This window comes from Erythrolamprus reginae, chromosome 9, assembly GCF_031021105.1.
Source record: "Erythrolamprus reginae isolate rEryReg1 chromosome 9, rEryReg1.hap1, whole genome shotgun sequence".
NCBI classification, from domain to species: domain Eukaryota; kingdom Metazoa; phylum Chordata; class Lepidosauria; order Squamata; family Dipsadidae; genus Erythrolamprus; species Erythrolamprus reginae.
In genome coordinates this window covers 14,897,530-14,922,777 of record NC_091958.1, presented here as the reverse complement: position 1 = coordinate 14,922,777, position 25,248 = coordinate 14,897,530, and the positions used below count along the sequence as shown (strand labels likewise).

At 42.7% G+C, this 25,248-nt stretch overlaps 1 protein-coding gene across 4 annotated transcripts in view; it reads left to right on the top strand.

Moving 5' to 3' along the window:
• Positions 1–25,248, top strand: part of BEAN1 (brain expressed associated with NEDD4 1) — a 63,294-nt gene that overhangs the window by 25,262 nt on the left and 12,784 nt on the right. For 3 of the 4 annotated variants that reach the window (XM_070760371.1, XM_070760372.1, XM_070760373.1), the window contains one exon: positions 2,258–2,472. The exons of the other annotated variant lie outside the window; for it this stretch is intronic. The gene's annotated coding sequence lies outside the window, so the exon portion shown is untranslated. The remainder of the gene's footprint in view (positions 1–2,257; positions 2,473–25,248) is intronic. 4 annotated transcript variants of the gene reach the window in all.

Here is a 25,248-nt window from a genome sequence, read left to right as displayed (position 1 = left end):
GATACCACGATAAGAGATAAGATGTCCTCTCTCTGCTGTCTTGATAGCAAAATAAACTATAAGCTCCTGTCAGACCTCCCAAGCAGAAGCTGCTGAAGGCTCTTTAAGCAGGCTGCCTTCCTACCACAAAAACCATTAGCAAGACCAGGCAAGCATCTCTTGGGGACCGCCAGGGTTGGGAGCAAAGTAGATTGCTGGCATCGTTCCTAGCTGGGCCTTAAGGGAATGAGCTAGGCAGAACACAAATCAAAGAATTGTGCATCTTCTGGCCCTAATTTTATATCAAAGCCCATTCCCAGGAATCTGTAGAGATGTGAGAAGATCTTTCTATTTGCAAGTTAGAGCGATGTTTTCCAACCTTGGCGACTTTTTAAGGTGTGTGCACTTCAACTCCTAGAATTCCAGCCTTCTGGGCAATTAGTTAGGCCTTCTGTCTCATGCATTCCAGCGTCCAGTCCGGTCCCACAGTTGGCCATCTCCAGGTCCCGTCAGCTCAACAATGTCACCTGGCAGGGCCTAGGGGAAGACCCTTCTCTGTGGTGGCCCCGGCTCTTTGGAATCAACTCACTCCAGAGATCCATACCGCCAATACAGTGTTCCCTCGATTTTCGCGGGTTCAATCTTCACGAATAGCCTATACCACGGTTTTTCAAAAAATATTAATTAAAAAATACTTCGCGGTTTTTTTCCTATACCACGGTTTTTCCCACCCGATGATGTCATATGTCATCGCCAAACTAATAATTTTTGCAAATAAATAACAAAAAAAAATTATTGTTAATAATTATGTTTATAAATATCAGGATCACTAAGTGTCTTATTCAGTGGTGAGTACCAGTAATAATGGTGAGTAAATGGTTGTTAAGGGAATGGGGAATGGTAATTTAGGGGTTTAAAGTGTTAAGGGAAGGCTTGTGATACTGTCCATAGCCAAAAATGGTGTATTTACTTCCGCATCTCTACTTCGCGGAAATTCGACTTTCGCGGGTGGTCTTGGAACGCATCCCCAGCGGAAATCGAGGGAACACTGTAAATGAATTGGCATGCATGATTGCGTGAATGTGAGTGACTGGGTTTTTTAAAAAAGAAATTGGGGTTTTAGAATGTTTTAGATTTAGATTTCTATATGTATTAATTCCTGTTGTGAGCTGCCTTGAGTCTGAGGAAAAAGACGGCATAAAAATCAGATTAGATAGATAGATAGATAGATAGAGAGAGAGAGAGAGAGAGAGATTAGATAGATAGATAGATAGATAGATAGATAGATAGATAGATAGTTAGATTAGATAGAGAGAGAGAGAGAGAGAGAGAGAGATAGATAGATAGATAGATAGATAGATAGATAGATAGATAGATAGATAGATAGATAGCGAGAGAGATAGATTAGATAGATAGATAGATAGATAGATAGATAGAGAGAGAGAGAGAGAGAGAGAGAGAGATTAGATAGAGAGAGAGATAGATAGATAGATAGATAGATAGATAGATTAGATAGATAGATAGATAGATAGAGAGAGAGAGAGAGATAGATAGATTAGAGAGAGAGAGAGAGAGATAGATAGATAGATAGATAGATAGATAGATAGATAGATAGATAGATAGATAGATAGATAGATAGATAGATAGATATCTGATACCAAATACAACAAGCCCTCTAGTTAAATGTACCCTTTATTAGGAGTGCCAGCAGCCGCACTGTAGTCACAGTGAAGTCAAGAACTACATATGCTTCATCTTATTTCCTCATCTTACCTTTCAGGAGACTTACATTTGTCTCATGATCTCTGTCCCTCTCCTCCTTTCTTTTCATTCCTGTTAAATATTTTTCCATAGTGTCTCTTAAAGGTTTGTTATCTGCACTTCATATCTCCTGCTCTGTGTCGTGTGCTATTCTTCGGTGCAAAAGACCCCTACTCCTTGCGGCAAAAAAGCATATTCCCCGGGGTCACAAACCCCCCCCCAGCATCGTTCCGCGTGCCCCCAGGGAGGGCCCCCCCCCACTATTTGAGAAACACTGATTTAAATGAATATATTTTCAATTTTGACTTCTGGACTAGATTAGCTCCCATCCCCTGAGAAAGGAAGACTAACCTGTTTATTTATTGCTCTGATATATTACCATAAAAACAACAACCAAGCATTACATTTTCAAGACATTTGGGGTCTTGCTAATGCACGTGTTGCTCTGCTTGCTGTTGACTTGTTTTTTAATTAAATCTCCCTTTCTCTCCTCCTCTTCCCCCTCCCTTTTTTTTAGATGAAAAGAATTCCCTGCCTTGCAGAAAAGAAAGACTTCAGTACAGGGACAGCTTCTGCTCGGTGAATTGGCCTTCTTTGCCACCACGGGAAGAATTGTGAGCAAAGAATACGTCTCCATCCCAGTGATATGTTCAGCCGAATGAACCCTTGGGCGCATCAAGCGAGGTGGTTCACGCACCGCCATCCAGCTGAGATTTCTGCTACTGATCACAGGTTGGAGTCGCGTTGGACTATCGGGTGGTTAGGCTTAAAACGATGTCAACATTTAGTAAGCCGTTTCTTGAATATTTTGTTGAGAAGGAGAAGCAGAGCTGACTTCCAAAACACTACAGAGGATTCATACTCTGTTCCAGGGGTCTCCAACCTTGGCAACTTTTAAGACTTGTTTGTTTGTTTGTTTGTTTGTTTGTTTGTTTATTATTTATTTATTTATTAATTCGACTTCTATGCCGTCCAATCCCGAAAGACTCAGGGCAGCTTTCAACAGTATGAAATACAAAACCGGTAAAAAGAAGTCAAATATAGAATCTGAGTTATAAAACCTTAATTAAAAGCCACAATAAACTAACCCAACATTCATTCATACATAGAAACATAGAAGATTGACGGCAGAAAAGGACCTCATGGTCCATCTAGTCGGCCCTTATACTATTTCCTGTATTTTATCTTAGGATGGATCTATGTTTATCCCAGGCATGTTTAAATTCAGTTCCTGTGGATTTACCAACCACGTCTGCTGGAAGTTTGTTCCAAGCATCTACTACTCTTTCAGTCAAATAATATTTTTTCACGTTGCTTCTGATCTTTTCCATAACTCACCTCAGATTGTGCACCCTTGTTCTTGTGTTCACTTTCCTATTAAAAACACTTCCCTCCTGAACCTTGTTTAACCCTTTAACAACTATATATACATATAATTCGGCCATGGTTGTTGTTGGCTCATGGCTCCCAGGCCTGCTGGCCTTGTGGAAAGCCAATAGGGTGGGAGCAGTACAGACATTGGAGGGGAGTTGATTCCATAGAGCCGGGGCGGCAACAGAGAAGGCCCTACCCCATGCATTGCTTAGTTGAGGGGACCTGGAGGAGGCCAACTCTGTGTGCTCTTATAAGTCTCTGGGAAGTATGCGGCAGGAGACGGTCCCGTAAATAGTCTTGAAGTTGATGTCCACAAGTCTTAAAGTTGCCAATGTTGGAGACCCCTGTTCTATTCCATAGCAAAAGTCCTCTGCATAAGGAAAACTGCACAACTTAGGAAGCAGTTGTGAGTTGAAGCCGTTTTGGACCGGTTTGTTCAGATATTCAGAGCTACGCAGTAGAACTTGACAAGACGCCAGAATTTATAGTGTCGCAATTTAGGAACCAGTGCAGAGAAATAATGAATACACTTTTGTAGTAAACAGTTTTACTCTTCAGTGCAATCAAAATATCTTCTGTCTTAGTCTTCTATTTACAGGAACAAACTTTGCTTTAGCTACATGCAGTACATGCATTACATGTAGATAGTAAAACAATCCAGGTTTCTCCATATCAACACTACAGCTCTAAGTCAATAATTAACTCATGCTCAAAACTGTTCCAGCCAGCCAACAAACAACATTACCACCAACAACAGCAATAGCAATAGCCAATGACTAACAGCTCACAATCATTGTAAAGTTGCTTTGATTGGATTGGATTGGATTTGTATGCCGCCCCTCTCCATAGACTCGGGGCGACTAACAACAGTAGTAAACAGCACATGACAATCCAATATAAACAGTTAAAAACCCCTATTGTAAAACCAACATACATACAGACATACCATGCATAAAATTGTAAAGGCCTAAGGGGAAAGAGTATCTCAATTTCCCCATGCCTGGTGGCAGAGGTGGGTTTTAAGAAGCTTACGGAAGGCAAGGAGGGTGAGAGCAATTCTAATCTCTGGGGGGAGTTGGTTCCAGAGGGTCGGGGCCACCACAGAGAAGGCTCTTCTCCTGGGTCCCGCCAAGCGACATTGTTTAGTTGACGGGACCCAGAGAAGACCCACTCTGTGAGACCTGACTGGTCGCTGGGATTCGTGCAGCAGAAAGCGGTCCCTGAGATAGTCTGGTGCGGTGCCTTTTATAATGCTCTGGCCCAATCAAATTGCAGTTTACACCCTGACTCAGCATTCATTATTGTTTAACATCCTTACATCCTTCCTTAACCTTATATGGTAACAGTATAAGAAAGTACAGTGGTACCTCGGTTCTCGGCCACAATTCATTCCAGAAGTGTGGTCGAGAACCGATTTGGTCGAGTACCAAATTAATTTATCCCATAGGAAATAATGGAAATGGGTTTAATTGGTTTCCAGCCCCTATTTCCTTTATTTCCTATGGGATAAAGATCTGAGGAAGGGTGGGGGCAGCTGCAATACCGGCAGTTTCGGGGGCTCCTTCTTCCCTTTAAGCAGCTACACCAACTTTCTCCTTCTCGGCGAGGGCGGCTTTCCTTCGAGCAGCAGCAGCGCCGGGAACGTCAGCGGCTTCCCTTTCTCATGTGACGTTCCCGGCGCTGCTGCTGCTTGAAGGAAAGCCACCCTCGCTGAGAAGGAGAAAGTTGGTGTAGCTGCTTAAAGGGAAGAAGGAGCCCCCGAAACTGCTGGTATTGCAGCTGCCTCCACCCTTCCTACACCTTTCCGCTCCAAGCTGTAGGCAGTTTCGGAGGCTCCTTCTTCCCTTTAAGCAGCTACACCAACTTTCCCCTTCTCAGCGAGGGCGGCTTTCCTTCAAGCAGCAGCAGCGCCGGGTACGTCACATGCGAAAGAGAAGCTGCTGACGTTCCCGGCGCTGCTGAGTGCCCTCCACAAAAGGCTGGAAAACACAACTTTTTAGGAGTCGCGCATTCTGGGTCCCCCCACGAGGGAGGGGGGGAGCGAGGGACGGACGTTTTGTTTCTCTCTGACTGACCAGCTACAAAGGAAACCATTCTACTCCCTCCCTCCCGAAACCCACCGGCCCAACTGGGACCAAGTTATCTTGCCAAGCGGGCGGCGAGGGAACCCCCTCGTGTTGGGTATCCTGGAAGTGGACTTGGCAGAGGCTCCCCACGCCGGGGACGACCCCCCAGAGATGGTTGGCGGTGCCCCTCAGCAGGCGGCCGCTCTTGCCCGTGAAGGTGGTGAGGTACTCCATGAGGGGCTCGAGGCACCGTGGCCCGTCCGGACTTAGGAAGCGGGGCGCGCGCCACAGCCTCATGGCGGACTAGAAGCCGAGTTCGGAACAGAAACGGAGAGCAGCGCGGCCGGGGGAAGAGAGCGGAAAAAAAAGTTAGGCAAAAAAGTTGGGTCTGACGCCGCCTCAGGTCCCTTCCTACAGCTTGGAGCGTTTAGACTAGAGACATGGGAGGCTGTTTAGTGGGCGGCCAGGATGGGCGTGTCGGATTCCGACTCCCATTCCGTCTCACCCCGTCCCCTCAGATCTTGTAGCATTTCGGATAATAAACAAAATTTTCTGTGGCTGTTCGGTATCCGAATTTTTGTTCAGATACCGAAGCAAATTTTTGCCGAAAATTTTGTTCGGTATCCGAAATGTACGAGAAAGGAAGCGTTCGAGTACCGAGGTACCACTGTATAAGGGACTCCTGCTTGAGCAGGGGGTCGGACTAGATGACCTACAAGGTATCTTCCAACGCTAGTAATCTAATCTAATTTCCCCAACATAACATAAGCCCATGCGTGAGCAAAGTTTGCATTTCTATTGCGATGTGAAGCGGTAGGGATGGTAAGCGGAAGCTACTCCTGTTAGGAAGGTTAGATGAGGTTAGGTTAACCTCATCTTTCTCAAAACATGCTAGCTCCCTGTGAGCAGAGATATTCAGATAAAAACACCAATCAGATCTCATCAGTATAAAAACAGCGAATTAAGCTACATCTGGTGGGTTTTCAAACCATTAAGAGTATTTTAAAAATGCATAAAGAACGGTGTCTTTGCAAGAAGGCAAGTCAAGGAGGTTTAATGGTTGGGAGTGCTTTTGCAAATGAGGCATATTAAGAGTATACTCAAGGTTACTTAATGCAAATTAATTACCTTTTAATGGTATTTAATTATTCCATCTTACTTGCAGTTAAGGGTAGTAGAATTTTAAATGAGGGCTTCTTGGTTAAGCGAAATGACATGTTGGCGACGGCGAAGTTACAAATGCAGTGTGTCGTGTCTTCTGTACTTAGTAATGTAGCGAACACAACTGTGACCTTGAATAAGAGTATTTTTCCTCTATAAAGTGCTTAGACATGAAAGAACGTGGAAGGCAAGATTAGCAAAATAGTCCATTTGAACGTCGGTCACATACGATTTGATTTGTTGAGTGTTGGGATAGATTTTTTTAAAATGTACTGGAGTTTTTCACCAATTTGTTTTTAAATTTAATTGAATTTCAGAAGTTCTTTAATTATTTTTATGTGTTGTAAGCTTCCCTGAGTCCAGTAAATAAATGAATAAATAATAAATGGGTGGAAACTAATCAAGGAGAGAAGCAACTTAGAACTAAGGAGAAATTTCCTGATGGAACAATTAATCCGTGTAGCAGTTTGCCTCCAGAAATTGTGAATGCTCCAACACTGGAAGTTTTTAAGCAGATGTTGGATAACCATTTGTCTGAAGTGGTGTAGGGTTTCCTGCCTAAGCAGGGGGTTAGACTAGAAGACCTCCAAGGTCCCTTCCAACTCTGTTGTTGTTGTTGTTGTTGTTATTTGGAACTTGATTATTTCCATTACTGTCTGACTTGGGAAATGTGTTTGGTGAGTTCTGGATCACCATAGATTTTAGGAAAAATATATTGATGGAATCCTTCCTCTGTACAGGTCTGGGTTTTGCATGGTAGGGGGGAGACAGATTGTGTCATGGTTATGGTATAAATTCAGTTCTTCCTTGATGTTATTTTTTTAATGCATTTATCCATTTATATCCTGACTTTCTTCTCAAACTGAATAAAGTAACATGGAATTTATCACTTTTAGCCAGAGGAGAAATAGGATCATAGCATTCCACAAGTGGAAAATACCGTTTAGGTCAAAACTAGCCCATCGCTCACATCAGGAAATCCAAATTGAAGTATCTTCAACTAGTATCTGTTCATCCTTTACTTGAGCTGCAGTAGTAAAAGGAAGATAATTGGTTACCATGTCACTCTGCAGTTACTATTGAGAAATCTGAACTAGAGAAAGGCAGATAATTGGCTATACTGTCAATCTGCTGTTACTATTAAAATTCCGTTGACTCTGCTTTCCGAGAACGTATTCTGTGTCTTGCATTATGGGACTGCAAAGACCCAGTCTCAACGTTTTTCTACATGACAACCTGTCTAGTATTTGAATTGTGGTGGCAATGTTATCCATTCAGTCGTGCCTGACTCTCAGCGATCCTATGGGCCAAATCTCTCTACATCTTTCCATCTCGCACAACTTCGTGGAGTTTTTATATGCTCTGGCTGGTCTCAGCTTTGAATGGCGTTCAACCACCATATTCTTTGGTGGCCTGGTTTCCTTTTAACATGAACTCTTCCAAAGATAATTTGCTAAGCATGACACAGTGAAAGTAAATGAAACACGGTTTCATAATTTTGCCTTCTAGTAACATAGCAATAGCATTTAAACTCACATACCACTTCCTAGCCCTCTTTTCTTAAAAAAAATAATTTTATTGGTTTTTTAAAAAATATTTACATGTTAGTATCTTCAGGTAGGTCAACATCCTTATATTTACATTATTAATGTAAATACAATATATGTTTGTACATTGTATGTGCAATCATTTTTTAAATATTCTTTCTATCATCCCTCTTTTACTATTGTTTTGCATTTCTTTTTTGTGTCCAAGGTTGGCTCAGCCTTCCATCCTTCCAAGGTGGGTACAATGAGGACCCGGATTGTGGGGGCAATGTGCCGGCTCTGTTAAAAAGTGCTATTGCTAACATGTTGTAAGTCGCCCTGAGTATAAGGAGAAGGGCGGCATAAAAAATTGAATAAATAAAATGAATAAATAAATCCCCTGGTTGGGGATAAAAAACAACAACTTCTAAGCACAGCTGATCGTCAGAGAGCGAAGCAATGAAAAAAGCAGGCAAAGTGCGGAAGATGCTTCACTCACTAGCGCTTCAGTTACAGCTGAAAAACAGCTTCTAAACACAGCTGATCGTCAGAGAGAGAAGCAATGACAAAAGCAGGTGAAGTGCAGAAGATGCTTCACTCACTAGTGCCTTATTGTTGTGTTTGGGCTTGGGCCAGCCGTTGCTCCCACAGATGGGAGAGATGCGGCACAAAGTGAGTGTGAAAGCATGGCTGACAGCCAGGAAGACGTGGCAGACAGCCCTGAGGATGAGGCCACTGGTTCAGAGGAGTTGGCAGACAGCACGCAGGACCCAGCAGACAGCCCAGGGGATTTGGCACACAGCCACTCAGAGAGTCTCTCCTCCTTGGATTCCGATGCAGAACAGCTCATAGACATGCCTAGCCAGAGAGCCATGCAAAGGAGGGCTCAATTAAAGGACTATTACCGGTGATCAGAGTAGCACCTGGGCTGGGTGTGGTTCTTATACTGAGTGCTGGGTGTGGTTTCCCTAATGAGGGCTAAAGGTATAAAAGGGAACAGAGGCAAAAGGCAAACTGTGGCTGTTTATCTGTGTGACTTTGTGGTTCCTGCTCTGAAGTTTCTGTTCCGTGCCTTTGGATTTCAACCCAGCCTTTTCAGGCATGTGGGAGGTGAAATCTCTGGGACTAGCTGTTTGCTCTCGAGTCTCCAAGATTCAAAGGACTCCTGAAACGTTTCTGCTCCATGCAGGTTGTCTTTGTTTGCTTTTTCCTGTGTTTTGTATTTGGCTGACTTACGCCTTGCACTATTGTTTATTCCTGACAATAAGGACTCTTTTTGTTAACCCTTTTTTGTTTGTTTAATACAAGTTTGCTGATTAGAAAAGCACGTGTGTGTTTGATTTCTTTTCCTTGGACTGTTACTAATCGCCTGCGCCCAGTCAGGCAGAACACTTAATAGGGCTGAAAAACAGCTTCTAAAGCACAGCTGATCATCAGAGAGAGAAGCAATGAAAAAAGCAGGCAAAATGCGGAAGATGCTTCACTCACTTGTGCCTTATTAGGGCTGGAAAACAGCTACTAAAGCACAGCTGATCATCAGAGAGAGAAGCAATGAAAAAAAGCAGGCGAAGCGCAGAAGATCACTTCACTTACTGGTGCCTCATTAGGGCTGGAAAAAAGCTTCAAAAAAGCTACATTTGGAGTATAAAACGCACCCAAATTTTCAGGAAGAACATGTCTTATACGCCGAAAAATACAGTATTTATTTATTTAGGCAGTTGTTTCTCATTGCTGACTCTACAATTCCAGGATCCTTTTCATGTCTGGTAATTACCGAGCGAGGCTTTCCTCGTCCTCTACTCAATCTTTTGATTTCTTTTTCTTAAGTGGAGAATTTGGAAAAGTACTCGGCATTACACATGCACGCACCACCAGTATGTATAAATAATGTGATAGCAGAGCTTTATCCAAATAGTGTGGTTGCCAAGGGAGTTTGTCATCCCTGCTAGAAACACTGCATAATGAGAAGTGACTTCCAGCCAAACCCTCAATAATGAGAAGCAGCTCCAGGCCAGATAACATGCATTTATAAATGTTAAACTTACAAAGAGAGAGGAAGGAAAAAGACAAAGTATTCAACCATTGCAATGCTAAGCATGCTCTCAGAAACTATAATGCGCAGCAGCTAAGAGAAACACAATTGTAGGGAAACCTTTCAGGAACTGCCTTTGATTTCTCACCATTTTGTAAAAAGAAATTATGAGAAATTATAGAGTGATTACCGTATTTTTCGGCATATAAGACGCACCTTAGTTTTTGGAGAGGAAAATAGGGAAAAGAATCTGCTTACCAGATATTAATCTGGCTAGCATACTTAGTCTGGTCAGCTTCAGCACATTATTTTATCCTCTGGTTAGGGCTTTAAAAAAAAACCTTATTCAGAGAAAGTAACAATGAAAAAGCTTGCAAGCCAGTAAGAGTATTGTTAGCACCCGGTTACAGCTGAAAAGAAACATTCGGAGCAAGTTAGAGCAATGGAAAAAAAAAACCTGCAAAGACTTAAGGCTTGGAAAATATTCTACGCAAAGAGTAAGAATGAAAGAGCTTGCAAGCAGCTAAGAGCTGGGAACGTTGTTAGCACCTGGCTAGGGCTGGAAAGAAACATTCGGAGCAAGTTAGAGCAATGGAAACAAAACCTGCAAAGACTTAGGGCTTGGAAAACATTATTTGCAGTGAGTAACAATGGAAGAGCTGGCAAGGTAAGAGCTGGGAAGTTTGTTAGCACCTAGTTAAGGCTGAAAAAAAAAGCTTTGAAAAAAGCTACAGAGTATAAGATGTATCCGAATTTTCAGCCTCTTTTAGGAAGGAAAAAGGTGCATCATATACTCCAAAAAATACGGTATCTTGGTCCATATTTGCTAAAGGCTATTGTGTAATTAGGATGGATTATTTGGGTGGAAAGGACTGGGGTTTTTGTTTTGTTTTATTTTGGAAATTGCTAGGCTCGTTTGCTGTGTGTTTCCATATGGGTAAATCATCATCTTTGCTCCTTGCTTGTGCCTTCTGAGCAAAGTATCTTCCTTGTTTGAGCTCTTGAGAGCCTTGGTCTACTTGAAGTCTCATGCAGCTTCAAATGATCTTGCAAACAAAGTGTTGGGTTATGGCAGTGACCCAAACAGAAACTCCACTATCTGAAAACAAATTGTTTCAGAAGATCAGCTAATAAGGACCCACCAGCCAGGAAAATCTATCGTACTTTGACTTCATCTAATGAAATCCTAAGTCTTGTGTAATTGACCAGTGTTGGATACTGAACCCTAGCCTGGGTCATCATTGACATGATTTGGGCTGTCAATCTTATCTTCATCTTCTGTAGCACAATTGGCATTTTCAGGCTTAAACCAATTTCAATTGCCAGCACTATAAAAAGAGGCTCCTCGACCTTTTATCCTGAACCCATTCCTTTTAAGAAGGAACATTTAATACTCGGATAATGCCAGACTTGATAAGGCAGGAGTCCATGTCTTTTCAGAAAGTCTGACAGCAGGTCAATAGGCACTCTAGTAAAGGAGATTTCTACATTCACAGCATGATTATTTCACTGGCTCAGGTCATTGTCATGTTATCCTTCAGAATGTTTTCAACTGTTGTAAAAAAATTAATAAAATAAATCTTGGACGATGGACATGTTTGCAAGCAAAGCTGGCTTTGGTCATTAAAATTTTCTAAATATGTTTACAGGTGTTCCTTGACTTAAACCATTCATTTATTGACTGCTCACATTTACCACCTGTAAGAATTGCCAGGATGTTCCCAAATTCTTCCTCCATATGCTGAAAATGTAAGAAAGAAACTGGAACCTGTTTGGAAACTTCAGATCGTGCAGAACGCAGACGCGAGAGCCATCATGGGGCTTCCAAGATTCGCCCACGTTTCTTCAACACTCCATGGCCTGCATTGGCTGCCAATCAGTTTCCGGTCACAATTCAAAGTGTTGGTCATGACCTTTAAAGCCCTACATGGCATTGGACCAAAGTACCTCCGGAACCGCCTGCTATCGCACAAATCCCAGTGACCGATAAGGTCCCATGGAGTTGGCCTTCTCTGGGTCCCGTCAACTAAACAATGTCATTTGGCGGGCCCCAGGGGAAGAGCCTTCTCTGTGGTGGCCCCAGCCCTCTGGAACCAACCCCCCCCCGGAGATTAGAACTGCCCACCACCCGCCCTGTCTTTCGTAAACTACTCAAGACTCACTTATGCCGCCAGGCATGGGGGAGTTGAGATATTCCTCCCCCCTAGGCCATTACAAGTTATGCATGGTATGTTTGTGTCTATGTTTTGTTTTATAATAAGGGGGTTTAGTTGTTTTATTATTGGATTGTTATATGCTGTTTTTTATCACTGTTGTTAGCCGCCCCGAGTCTACGGAGAGGGGCGGCATACAAATCCAATAAATAAATAAATAAACCTATTAGCATTTATGACGGACTTGCTTAAAGGCAAAAAAGTACTGGAGTAAAATCAGATCCTGCCGAATTATTTGGGCTTAATTGACAAGGTGGAGGATTCTTTAATACCCTTTTTAAGTGTGGTGGGCAGGCCACACCTATCAAGTAGTAAGAACTGCAAGGGATACACTGTGCTCATTGACATCATTTTCAAGACTCTAGAAACAATGTTCTCAGTACATCCGTTTTGGATTGCAAGGCCTTTCATGAATGAAAGAAACGTTGGTGGGAGGATATTGGCAGAACCTCTCAGTAGCTGCCTAATGACAGCAGCAACCAGGAAGTGATTTACAAATTACCTCTAGTCTGCTGAATCATTAAAGCCTAACATAATATCCCCGAACTCCTTAATGGATATGAAGGGAAGGAAAATGATAAGAAGGAGGGGTTGTTGGGGAGGGCTAGGCTGGTCTCTGCAGCATCTGTTCAGAAATAATGCTTTGCGCCTATCTTTTGTGTAATAATGGGTGTATTTCAAAGGAAGCAACTCAGGAAGGCAGAGACATTTTGTTAGGTGGAAATTCAGAGTGGTAATTGTGGATGAAATGAAAAACCACATCTCTGGTGGGATAGTAGCAATAGCACGTAGACCTCTGTACTGCTTCACAATGCTTTACAGCGGTTTATAGAGTCGGCATATTGACCCCAACTATTTGGGTCCTCATTTTACCCATCTCGGAAGGATGGAAGGTTGAGTCAACCTTGAACTTGGTGGGATTTGAACTGCCAAATTGCAGGCAGTTGGCAGTCAGCAGAAGTAGCTTTCAGTACTACACTCTAACCACTGCGTCACTGTGGCTCAATGTTATTCTATGGCTAAAATGCTGGCAAAAGCAGGATTTATTCAGTGTTAGAGCTGTGTTAACCAGTGTGTGCCTGCGTGACTTAAGAGGTTTCAATATATTTGGAAGAATTATAGTGAAGGAAGTCCCTGGATGTCAAACAGTTCCTCATCCACATGTATAAGACGCACCTGAATTTTCAACCTCTTTTAGGGAGATAAAAGGTGTGACGTACTATATGGTACGTCAGTTCAGCACCTCGGACAGTACATTTCCCTATAACTTGCAAGTCTATGGAGATTCTCAGTCATCCAGGTCACGGTTGTCCCCAAGGTGCAATTGGACTTCTATTTTTGTTGTTGTTCTGAAGAGGTTTTGCATCTCATCCAAGAAGCTTCTTCAGCTCTGATTGGATGTTGGGGAATGGAAGGGTTTATATCCTTGCAGACAGCTGGCCATTTGCATCCTTTTAGAGAACAGTTGAAGCACTTGGAGGTTGAAGCATCTAGATCAGTGTTTCCCAACCTTGGCAACTTGAAGATATTTGGACTTCAACTCCCAGAATTCCCCAGCCAGCAAATGCTGGCTGGGGAATTCTAGGAGTTGAAGTCCAAATATCTTCAAATTGCCAAGGTTGGGAAACACTGATCTAGATGACTGAGAATCTCCATAGACTTTTAGCCATGCACTTTGGGATGTGCATCCTTCGAATGGCGTGAGTATATGAACCGATTTCCAGAGAAAAATTGCAGACTACATTTGCACTACTCAGGTGACCCGGAAGACACAGACAAACAAATGTCTCAACAACTCTCTAAAAGGATGGAAAGGACCAGCTGTCTACAAGAACTATAAATCCTTCCATTGCCCACCATCCACTGAGAGCTGGAGAACGTTCTTGGATAAGAAGTGAAATGTCTTCAAAGAAAACCCCCCCCCAGAAAAGACCAGTTGTCTCCTGAATAAGCACCGTTGTGACTTGCAAGTTGAACCGTTCAACATCTCAGTAGGGCAACTTTGGTTGCGCTCACAAACTCAGGTTCGTATCTATTTTTATGGGAGAGCCAAGATGGCGCAGTGGTTAGAGTGCAGCATTGCAGGCTACTTCAGCTAACTGCTAGCTGTAGTTCAGCAGTTCAAATCTCACCACCAGCTCAAGGTTGACTCAGTCTTCCATCCTGCCGAGGTGGGTAAAATGAGGACCCAGATTGTTGGGGGCAAGAGGCTGACTCTGTAAAACGCTTAGAGGGGGCTGTAAAAGCACTATGAAGCGGTATATAAGTCGAAATGTTATTGCTAGATTGCCAGGTCTGTAAGCTAAAGAGGGAAATTTAGGGCGGGGGGCAAAACCCACTTCAGTAATATTGTTAGAAACGTTTAATGCACCAATTCATGAAATTAACTAGGCGCCTCAATTTTCGTATGATCTCCATTTCCCCACTTCTCATTTTACCTCTCTTTCACGCACATCTCTTTATCCTTCATATTACACAGAAACATAGAAGACTGACGGCAGAAAAAGACCTCATGGTCCATCTAGTCTGCCCTTATACTATTTCCTGTATTTTATCTTACAATGGATACAGTGTTCCCTCGACTTTCGCGGGGGATGCGTTCCGAGACCACCCGCGAAAGTTGAATTTCCGCAAAGTAGAGATGCGGAAGTAAATACACTATTTTTGGCTATGGACAGTATCACAAGCCTTCCCTTAACACTTTAAACCCCTAAATTACAATTTCCCATTCCCTTAGCAACTATTTAGATTATTACTCACCATGTTTATTTATTAAAGTTTATTAAAAAAATATTTATTAAAGGCGGACAAAATTTTAGCAATGACATATGATGTCATCAGGCAGGAAAACCCATGGTATAGGGGAAAAAACAGCGAAGTATTTTTTAAATTAATATTTTTGAAAAACTGTGGTATAGACTTTTCGCGAAGTTCGAACCCGCGAAAATCGAGGGAACACTGTATATGTTTATCCCAGGCATGTTTAAATTCAGTTACTGTGGATTTACCAACCACATCTGTTGGAAGTTTGTTCCAAGGATCTACTAGTCTTTCAGTAAAATAATATTTTTTCATGTTGCTTTTGATCTTTCCCCCAACTAACTTCAGATTGTGTCCCCTTGTTCTTGTGTTCACTTTCCTATTAAAAACACTTCCCTCCTGAACCTTATTTAACCCTTTAACATATTTAAATGTTTCGGTCATGTCCCCCCTTTTCCTTCTGTCCTCCAGACTATACATACATATTTGTAGTTATGGGGAGATTCACCTATCACTATTGGCTATTTCACTTCACAGTCCTTACTCTAATTATGGTAAAGACTTTATTCCAGGAATGAATGAAGACTTCCACAGCTGGCTTCTGGGAACTGAGTCCCAGCACATCTGGGAAAAGCCAACTTGAGAAAGAAAGTTCTAGCCTAGATTCTCTCTGCTATTTCCTTATTTATAAAGAGGCTGGTGGCGCAGCAACTCGTTTAAGAAAACTTAATTATCTTAATTTACCGGCCGTATCATGCCTCATTTTGTTGTGCTGGAGTCGTATCTCCAAATTTGGGAAATTATGCTGTGACAAATTTGATTTTCGAAGAATTCTAACTGTTGCCTGGCATAAAATGCCTCTTTTTCTTTGGAATAAATGATTCCACCACCACCACCCCTCCTGGTTATTTCAAGAAGAGCCCTAACAGCAGCATTTCGTGGAATGGTCTTCTTTGAACCGCTCCTAATCAGAGTAGAACTCTGTGGTTTTTTTCCCCTTCCATTTCTGCTGGCCATCTGCACCTTGACCACGCTTATCTTTTCATTAAGCAGTTGATTGAAAAGCTGAGAACTGTCAGGTTGCATTGGGTCCAGGAAGTATTATAAGCATGTCTGTAAAGCTGGGCCATCCTGTTATAATTTGCTTGTGCTTGTTTATTTAACTGATGCCCTGCCAGTTTATCCAGGAATAACACTCTGCAGATAGCCTGCAGTATGGTTTACCTTAATACTTTATGATTCAGTATAGAAACATAGAAGTCTGACGGCAGAAAAAGATCTCATGGTCCATCTAGTCTGCCCTTATACTATTTTCTGTATTTTATCTTAGGATGGATATATGTTTATCCCATGCATGTTTAAATTCAGTTACTGTGGATTTATCTACCACGTGTGCTGGAAGTTTGTTCCAAGGATCTACTACTCTTTCAGTAAAATAATGTTTTCTCATGTTGCTTTTGATCTTTCCCCCAACTAACTTCAGATTGTGTCCCCTTGTTCTTGTGTTCACTTTCCTATTAAAAACACTTCCCTCCTGGACCTTATTTAACCCTTTAATATATTTAAATGTTTCAATCATGTCCCCCCTTTTCCTTCTGTTCTCCAGACTATACAGATTGAGTTCATTAAGTCTTTCCTGATACGTTTTATGCTTAAGACCTTCCACCATTCTTGTAGCCCGTCTTTGGACCCGTTCAATTTTGTCAATATCTTTTTGTAGGTGAGGTCTCCAGAATTGAATACAGTATTCCAAATGTGGTCTCACCAGCATTCTATATAGCGGGATCATAATCTTCCTCTTCCTGCTTGTTATACCTCTAGCTATGCAGCCAAGCATCCTACTTGCTTTCCCTACTGCCTGACTGCACTGTTCACCCATTTTGAGACTGTCAGAAATCACTACCCCTAAATCCTTTTCTTCTGAAGTATTTGCTAACACAGAACTGCCAATACAATACTCAGATTGAGGATTCCTTTTCCCCAAGTGCATTATTTTACATTTGGAAACATTAAACTGCAGTTTCCATTGCTTTGACCATTTATCTAGTAAAACTAAATCATTTACCATATTACAGACGCCTCCAGGAATATCAACCCTATTGCACACTTTAGAGTCATCGGCAAATAGGCAAACCTGAGTATAATATGCATAACCCTCCAAGCAACTTGCTTGCTTGATTTGTTTATTATTTCATTTCATTTATATACCTATCCCTCTCAATCAATGACCCTGGCTGCCTTCCAATGCCAAATTTCAAGGAGGATATAATTGAACTGGAAAAGGTACAAAAAACGGGCAACAAGAATGATAAAGGAAATGGAGCATCTCCCTTATGAAACCAGGTTGCAACGCCTTGGTCTCTTCAGCCTTGAGAGACGGCTTTTAAGGGGCGACTTGATCGAAGTGTATAAAATCATGCACGGGATAGAAAAGGTGGATGGAGAAAAATTATTTTCTCTATCACACAATACTAAGATGAGGGGGCCCTCCCTAAAGCTCATAGGCAAGAAAGTGAGGATGAATCCAGGGAAATGTTTCTTCAGAGGGTCATTGGTTTATAGAATTCACTTCCAGAAGAGGTTGTGACAGCTATCAGCCTGGATAGATTCAAGGCAGGATTAGACAGATTCACGGATGCCAAGTGTATTGGTGGTTATTGAAACAGATGTCCATGTACCGCCTCTGTGTTCATTGAGGCAGGCAGGATTCCCTTGGGTACCATTTGTTGGGGGTCAAGGGAAAGGGAGGGTCTTGCCTTCTCTTTCTGCTCAAGATCCCCATGTGCAAATGATGGGCCACTGTGTGACACAGAATTCTGGACTTGATGGGCTTTGGCCCGATTCAGCATGGCTCTTCTGATGTTCTTTATTGTTGCAACTGAACTTTTTTCTCCAAACCCATTCAGTATTCCGGCCAATGATTACGTAACTTGGTTTAATGTCCCTTAGCACTAGGCGCGCCGTTTTCCCTACCTGACTGTTCCTTTTTAAAGGAACTTTTAATTTCAAAATTAAATAAAAAGTTGAGAGTCTCCAGCACCATCATGTTTATTTTGTCACATTGCCTTTGAATGTCAGAAGACGAAGAAATTGATTGTCTTTATGAACTTGAATGTTGATTCCTGGCAATTGTGTGGACTAGTCCCTGAAGTTTTCTTGGTAGGATTTTTGTAGCAGTTTGCCATTGCTTCTTTCCTAGTGATGAGAGAAAGTGACTGACCCAACAGTCTTTGTACCTAAGTTGAGAACTACAACTCACAGTCTCCCAGTTTGTAGCTTGGTGCCTTAACCACTACACCAAACTGTCCCTCCGTGGGGCAAGTAAAGTTCCTATAATAGCCATATTTTATTTATTATTTATTTTATTAATTGGATTTATATACCGCCCCTCTCTAAGGACTCGGGGAGGCTTACAACTTATAATATGACCTATAAAGCCCTTCATGGCATCGGACCAGGATACCTATGAGACCGCCTTCTGCCGCACGAATCCAAACGACCGGTTAGGTCTCACAGAGTTGGCCTTCTCCGGGTCCCGTCGACTAAACAATGTCGTCTAGTGGGACCCAGGGAAAGAGCCTTCTCTGTGGTGGCTCCGACCCTCTGGAACCAGCTCCCCCCAGAGATCAGGATTGCCCCCACCCTCCTTGCCTTTCGTAAACTTCTTAAAACCCAACTCTGCCGTCAGGCATGGGGGAACTGAGACATCTCCCCCTTGCCCATGTAGTTTTTGTGTATGATTCGTGTTGTTTTTTATATATTGGGGTTTCTTTTTTTGGACTTTTAATCTAAAACTGTAACCTAGATTTTTAAATATTAGATTTGTTACTATGTATTGTTCTTCACCATTGTTGTGAGCCGCCCCGAGTCTGCGGAGAGGGGCGGCATATAAATCCGATAAATCTAATCTAATATAAAAACAATAAGATCCAATATTACAATACAATATTGCACGTATGCCAACAAAATGCTTTCAATGTTTGAAATAAGTATCTTATATCTTCCCTAACCACTAGACCCTTTATTTGCCCATTTCCTTCTCTCTGCCAAACATTCCATTTTACTAGTGTGGTGCTAAGAGACAGCTTGAGTAGAAAACCTATTTTTGTCTCTCTATCTCTCTCATGCAGTCTCGGTACAGCGTTTTCTTTCAAATACAAGATAACTTTTTTTTCTTCTCTTAAGCTGTACTGTTTTGCTTAAAACCTAGCCCAAAGTAGATTTTTAGTACGATTGTTGAATGAATGCTAATGGAAGTTTTTAAAGTAGGTTTTTAAGATTTTTAAATAAATTTTCAAAAATGTAGCGATAGCCACAAGATACCCATAGCTCCTATACCTAGAACAGTAATGGCTAACCTTTTTCTCGCGGGGTGCCAAAAGTGTGCATGAGAGATTGAGCCAACATGCATAATGAGCGGCTGCTCATCTTACCTTCTACCGGTCAGCCCTCTAAGGCCTTTTTGGGGGTGCATGAACACCCATCGGCACAAGATTTGGTTTCTGTGCATGCGCAGCAAGTAAAATCTTACGGGACGACACATGCGCAGAAGCAAAAAATCAGTGAAAATTGCCAAAATTTATTTATTTATTTAATTGGATTTGTAATGCCGCCCCTCTCCAGGGACTTGGGGCAGCTCACAGCATATACAAAAAAACAGAGAACAATTAACAATTAATAATACATTTAAAACAATTATTTTTAAAAATTCTAATTTAAAAAGCTATCGTTACCATTCATTCGACAATCATACTAAAACATTCATTGGTCAGGGGGGAAGATCTAAAAACCCCAGGCATGGCGGCAAAGATGAGCTTTTAAACACTTTCGTCCTTGCACGAGATTTCTCTTGTTCTGCATGCGCAGAAGCCAAATCTCATGTGGGGGCACGCAGCTGCGCACACGTCCCAGAATTTCCTACCGGGACGAAGCACCTGAGCGCATCAGTTGCTGCCCAACTGGGCATGCATTATCTATGACGAAACTATAAGATTTTCTTGTTTATTCTCAACATGTTGAACGGCTAGCTGTTTACATCTGGGTTTTGCCTCTGTTGATGGGAAACAGAGTTGTTGGTTATTCATAAATCTAGCACCAAAGTTACTTCTACACGAAGCCATGACATGGTTGGATTTGATTCTTTCCTCCCGGTTCGGACCGGTTCTATAGAACCAGTAATAAGGTTAGGTTAGGTTAGGTTTATTGGATTTATATGCCGCCCCTCTCCGCAAACTCGGGGCGGCTCACAACAATAATAAAAAACAGTACAGTACACAATACCAAATCCAATGCCCACCCATCCAGTTCCAATTTAAATTAATAATCTTATAAAAAACAGTATATATAAAAAACAGGCACACAGTCAATCAATCAACAAAACAACATGGGCAAGGGGGAGGTGTTTTAGTTCCCCCATGCCTGACGGCAAAGGTGGGTCTTAAGGAGTTTACGAAAGGCAGGGAGGGTGGGGGCAATCCTAATCTCAGGGGGGAGCTGGTTCCAGAGGGTTGGGGCCCCCACAGAGAAGGCTCTTCCCCTGGGTCCCGCCAGACGACATTGTTTAGTCGACGGGACCCATCAATAACTTGATGGCCTGGGTCATTGAAACTGGCGGTGACTCAGATCTGCCATGCCCCCAAACCAGTTCTCTTGGCCATCTTATTTTTTGCCTCTAAGCATGTGCAGAGGTTTTTTTAAATAGTACTGTGCATGTGCAGAGGGTCATTTCCAGGAAGGTCCCCGTGTGCCCAAAACATGCACTTTCATTGCAGTGCAAACTGGTGGGGGAGGTAAGTAGAACACACCACTGGTTGGATTGGGTTGAAATTGGCACGTTGGATTTGAAAACCTAGTTTATGATTTCGTGTTGAACCAATCCACTGGGGATTAAGTAACAAATCAAGAGTAAGCACGGTTTCACCTGGTGTACAAACACAACCAGTGTTTGTGTTACTATTGCAGTGACGTAGAATAATCTTTTCAAAGATGATAATCGATTAGTAAGCGCTTCCCGTTCCATCCCCACTAAGACCAGTCCCGCCTTGCCGTGTCGGTTACATAGACAAAAGGAAGCATGGTTTGAAGCTGATGAATCAAACAAATATATTTCTTGCCAGATTAGGGTTGGCTTGGTAACATCACCTGTAATAAGAGCCAGCTCTAAATATTTATATATATATATATTTGAAAGAAGTAGAGCAAGTTGTTAAAAAAAAATTGGCCGGCTTATATTTGGGGCTCATTTATTTTTAGAACAAATTAAATATATTAAAGGGGAAAACAGCAGCCACAGTGAGCCGGGATAATGTTCCAGCCTCACAAATATTACCCACTTCCAGACAATGATGGGGGCGGGGGGGATCAACCTTAACTGAATTAACACACTGTACGAAGATGTGGTGTGGCTATCGTGGTCTTGGCTTCACATGTATGAACTCACACACTTGGAGTTGGTTCAAGCAGACCAGGTGCAGAATTTAGCGCAATGTGAAGAATGCACGCAGTGGTTGTGGTTAGCTGAAAGGTTAATCTAGAACGGCGATGGTGAACCTATGGCACGGGTGCCACAGATGGCACGCAAAGCCATATCTGCTGGCATGCGAGCTGTTGCTCTTGCTCAGCTCCAATGTGCATATGTCTGTGCCGGCCAGCTGATTTTTGGTTTGCATGAAGGCTCTGGGAGGGCATTTTTGGCTTCCAGAGAGCCTCCGGGGGGGGATGGGGGAGGGCGTTTTTACTCTCCCTCTGCACCAAGGAAGCCTTTGGAGCCTGGGGAGGGTGAAAAACGGGCCTACTGGGCCCACCAGAAGTTGAGAAACAGGCCATTTCCAGCCACCAGAAGGCCTTCGGGGTGCAGGGGAAACTGTTTTCACCCTCCCCAGGTATTGAATTATGGGTGTGGGTACTTGCACATGCGTGATAGAGTGCATGCACGCTCTTTCGGCACCCGAGGAAAAAAAGGTTCGCCATCACTGATCTAGAACATGGTATAAAGTGCTGCGTTTATCTTCACGGCGCATGTGAGCATAGCTATTGTGATTTCTGAATCAGTTAGAAAGATTTAAGATTTATTAGATTTGTATGCCGCCCCTCTCCGAAGACTCGGGGCGACTCACAACAATACAATACATAGGATACAAATCCAATAAAGTTAAAAAATTAGATTTAAAACCCATAGATATTAAAAGCAATCATACTGCACAATCACACCATTCTCATATATTACAGTCAGGAAAAAAGGTGGTGGTGGCGGAAGAGATAGTTATTCCCCCCATGCATGGCGACATAGATAGACCTTCAACATCTTGCGGAAGGTGAGAAGGGTAGGGGCAATTCGAATCTCCGGGGGGAGTTGATTCCAGAGGGCCGGGGCCGCCACAGAGAAGGCTCTTCCCCTGGGTCCCGCCAAATGGCATTGTTTAGTCGAAAGGCTCTGGAACTTGGGGAGAGCAAAAAATGGGCCTTCCCCACCCATTCTGGAGGCTGAAAACAGGCTCATAGTGGGCCCAGAAAATCAGCAGGCTGGCACACGCATGCGTACCGGACCTGAGCTCACATGCACGCCGATATAGCTCCATGTGCCACTTGTGGCACGTGTGCCATAGGTTCGCTGTCACGGCTATAGCCAGTGGCATAGATGTCATGCTTGCTTTCCATCCAAGCAATTTCATTCACTCCGGTGGAATTTATCATGTTGATAAAACAGGTTGGTGCTGTGGAGGATAGAGAGCCTGTATGTGTTTACACGCTAATTTGAAAGAGCAGGTTTACAAGTGGCTGTGACATCCACGCGGTGCCCTCAAGGCACAAATATCTGAAACAATTTATTTCTCACCCTCTTTTTCCTGGCACATACTCTTCGCTTCTGACATTCGGAGCGTGCAGGTCAGCCCTGATCCAATCTGGTTCCTTCAGGCCCTTTAATAAGAATGTCAGCGCACAATGGAGGAAGTTGTTATCAGGTTGCTGCAGCAGAGAAAATAAAAATAAAAAGCAATGTCAGCTGTCCGAAAAGGACAGGCCAGCACTTTGCATTGGAGGAGAAGCGTTCACAAATCCTGGCAGATTTGTGCCTCTTTCAGCTCTTTTTTTTTAAAAAAAAACTTTTTTTATTTCTTAATTTTTTTAAAAAACATTATTTTTTAGTTTAAACATACACAAACAAAAACAAACTTAAAAACGTACATTTGGGATATTTACAGCCTCATTTCTGTTCTGTCGGGCTCTCTGGTAGAATCCTCCCAAAAATTCACAGGTACAAATTTCAGACACACACATGTTTGAAAATTCAAAACAATGTTCTTTATAATGAAAATTCACTTAAACCAAGCCCTCTTTTGGTATAGCAAAGAGCGCTGGTCTCCAAACAAACTGGTAATTTGTACAAGTCCCTTATCAGTTCTGTGATACTTCGCTTGCAGCTGTGAGGCAATTCACAGTCCTTCTTCTTTCACAAAGTGAAACACACTTTGCCCTGGTTTAGTTTCAAAGCGGGGAAAAATCAGCACACAAAAGGTCAAAGTCAGTAAAGCAGTCACGAAACACAACAATCAGATAATCCTCCACAATGGCCAAACCCACAGGCTGCTAGTTATAGCAGCCTCACTAATTACCACAGCCCCACCCAACCACAGGTGGCCTCATTTTCGTTGATAATAATCTCTCAGTTGTTGCTGCCTATGCATCGCTCTCCGCATGCATGGCTGTATCATTAACTCTTGTTCTGAATCCAAGGAGGAGCTAGATAATTGATCTCCTTCTGAGCTGTCTGCCACACTCTCCTCCTCCCTGTCACTCATGTCTTCTTGGTCAGAGGAGCCTTCATCAACAGATTCCACTGGGGGCAAAACAGGCCTGCAGCATTTGGATGTCTCCCCCACATCCACAGTCCTTGGGGCAGGGGCTGGGGCAGAGCTAACCACAACAATTTCTATCAGAATTTCGATTGGAGAGGGGATGGTAATTTAAAAAGTTGTGGTTTATGCAGAGATGTCAAGGAAATTAGAAGGGAAAGGAGGTTCAGACTATTGTAAGATATGGGAGAATTTTTATAATTGGTTAGAAGACAGGAAGGATAAAAGAAATGAAATTATACAGAAAGATAGCTTATGAGACTAATATAGATTTTAAAAAACCAATTTTATTATCAGAAACAATTTTATTAGAAATTCAAGTAAAACATTAAGAAAAACAAAGTAAAAATATCAGCCCATTTAATATGCCTGGATGTACCAAGTCAACCATGGTTATTCTTGGACCAATATTGGAGGTTTTTCAAGAAGAAATTGGACAATCGTTTGTCTGAAATGGTCTAGGGCAGAGGTAGGCTAAGTTTGCTCTTCTATGAGTTGTGGACTTCAACTCCCAGAATTCGTGAGCCAATCATGCTAGCTCGCGAATACTGGGAGTTGAAGTCCACATGTCCTAGAAGAGCCAACTTAGCCTACCCGTTGTCTAGGGCAGGGGTGTCAAACTCAAAGCCTGTGGGCCAGATCCAGCCTGTAGGGATGTACCTGATGTATGGGGCCACTCTGGAAACAATGAAGGACTGTCCAGTGAAAACAAAGCTCAGGAGGGCCCTACCAAATTCCATTTTTGCTGGCAGAGGGTTGCAAGAGGCCATAGAACCCGGAAACAGAGTTCGGGAGCCCGTTTTTACTGGCAGAATGCTCAAGCTGTCACAGGCGCCCTTGACACAAATGATATTGAGCTGTCCATGCCCACCCCGGCCACACCCACCCCAAACCAAGGTCAAACACAACCCTGATGCAGCCCTCAATGAAATCATGTTTGATACCCCTGGTCTAGGGTTTCCTACTTGAGCAAGGAGGTTGGACTAGAAGACCTTCCAGATCCCTTTCAACCCTGTTACTCTGTTATTCTGCATTAGTATTTTAATTCAAGGATCTGACAACAAGAGCACAGTATCCGTTGCATATTGGGACTGGTGACAATATGGATACAGGCATCAAGACGTCACCATAGAAACATAGAATATCTCCAGGACCGCCTTCTGCCGCACGAATCCCAGCGACCAGTTAGGTCCCACAGAGTTGGCCTTCTCCGGGTCCCGTCAACTAAACAATGTCGTTTGGTGGGACCCAGGGGAAGAGCCTTCTCTGTGGCGGCCCCGACCCTTTGGAACCAACTCCCCCCAGATATTTATTTATTTATTTATTTATTATTTAGATTTGTATGCCGCCCCTCTCCGAAGACTCGGGGCGGCTCACAACAAGATAGAACAAATCATAAATAATCCAAATAACTTTAAAATATTTAAAGATTTAAAAGAATCCCATATACTAACAGACACACACACAAGCATACCGTGTATAAATTGAACATGCCCGGGGGAGGTGTTTCAATTCCCCCATGCC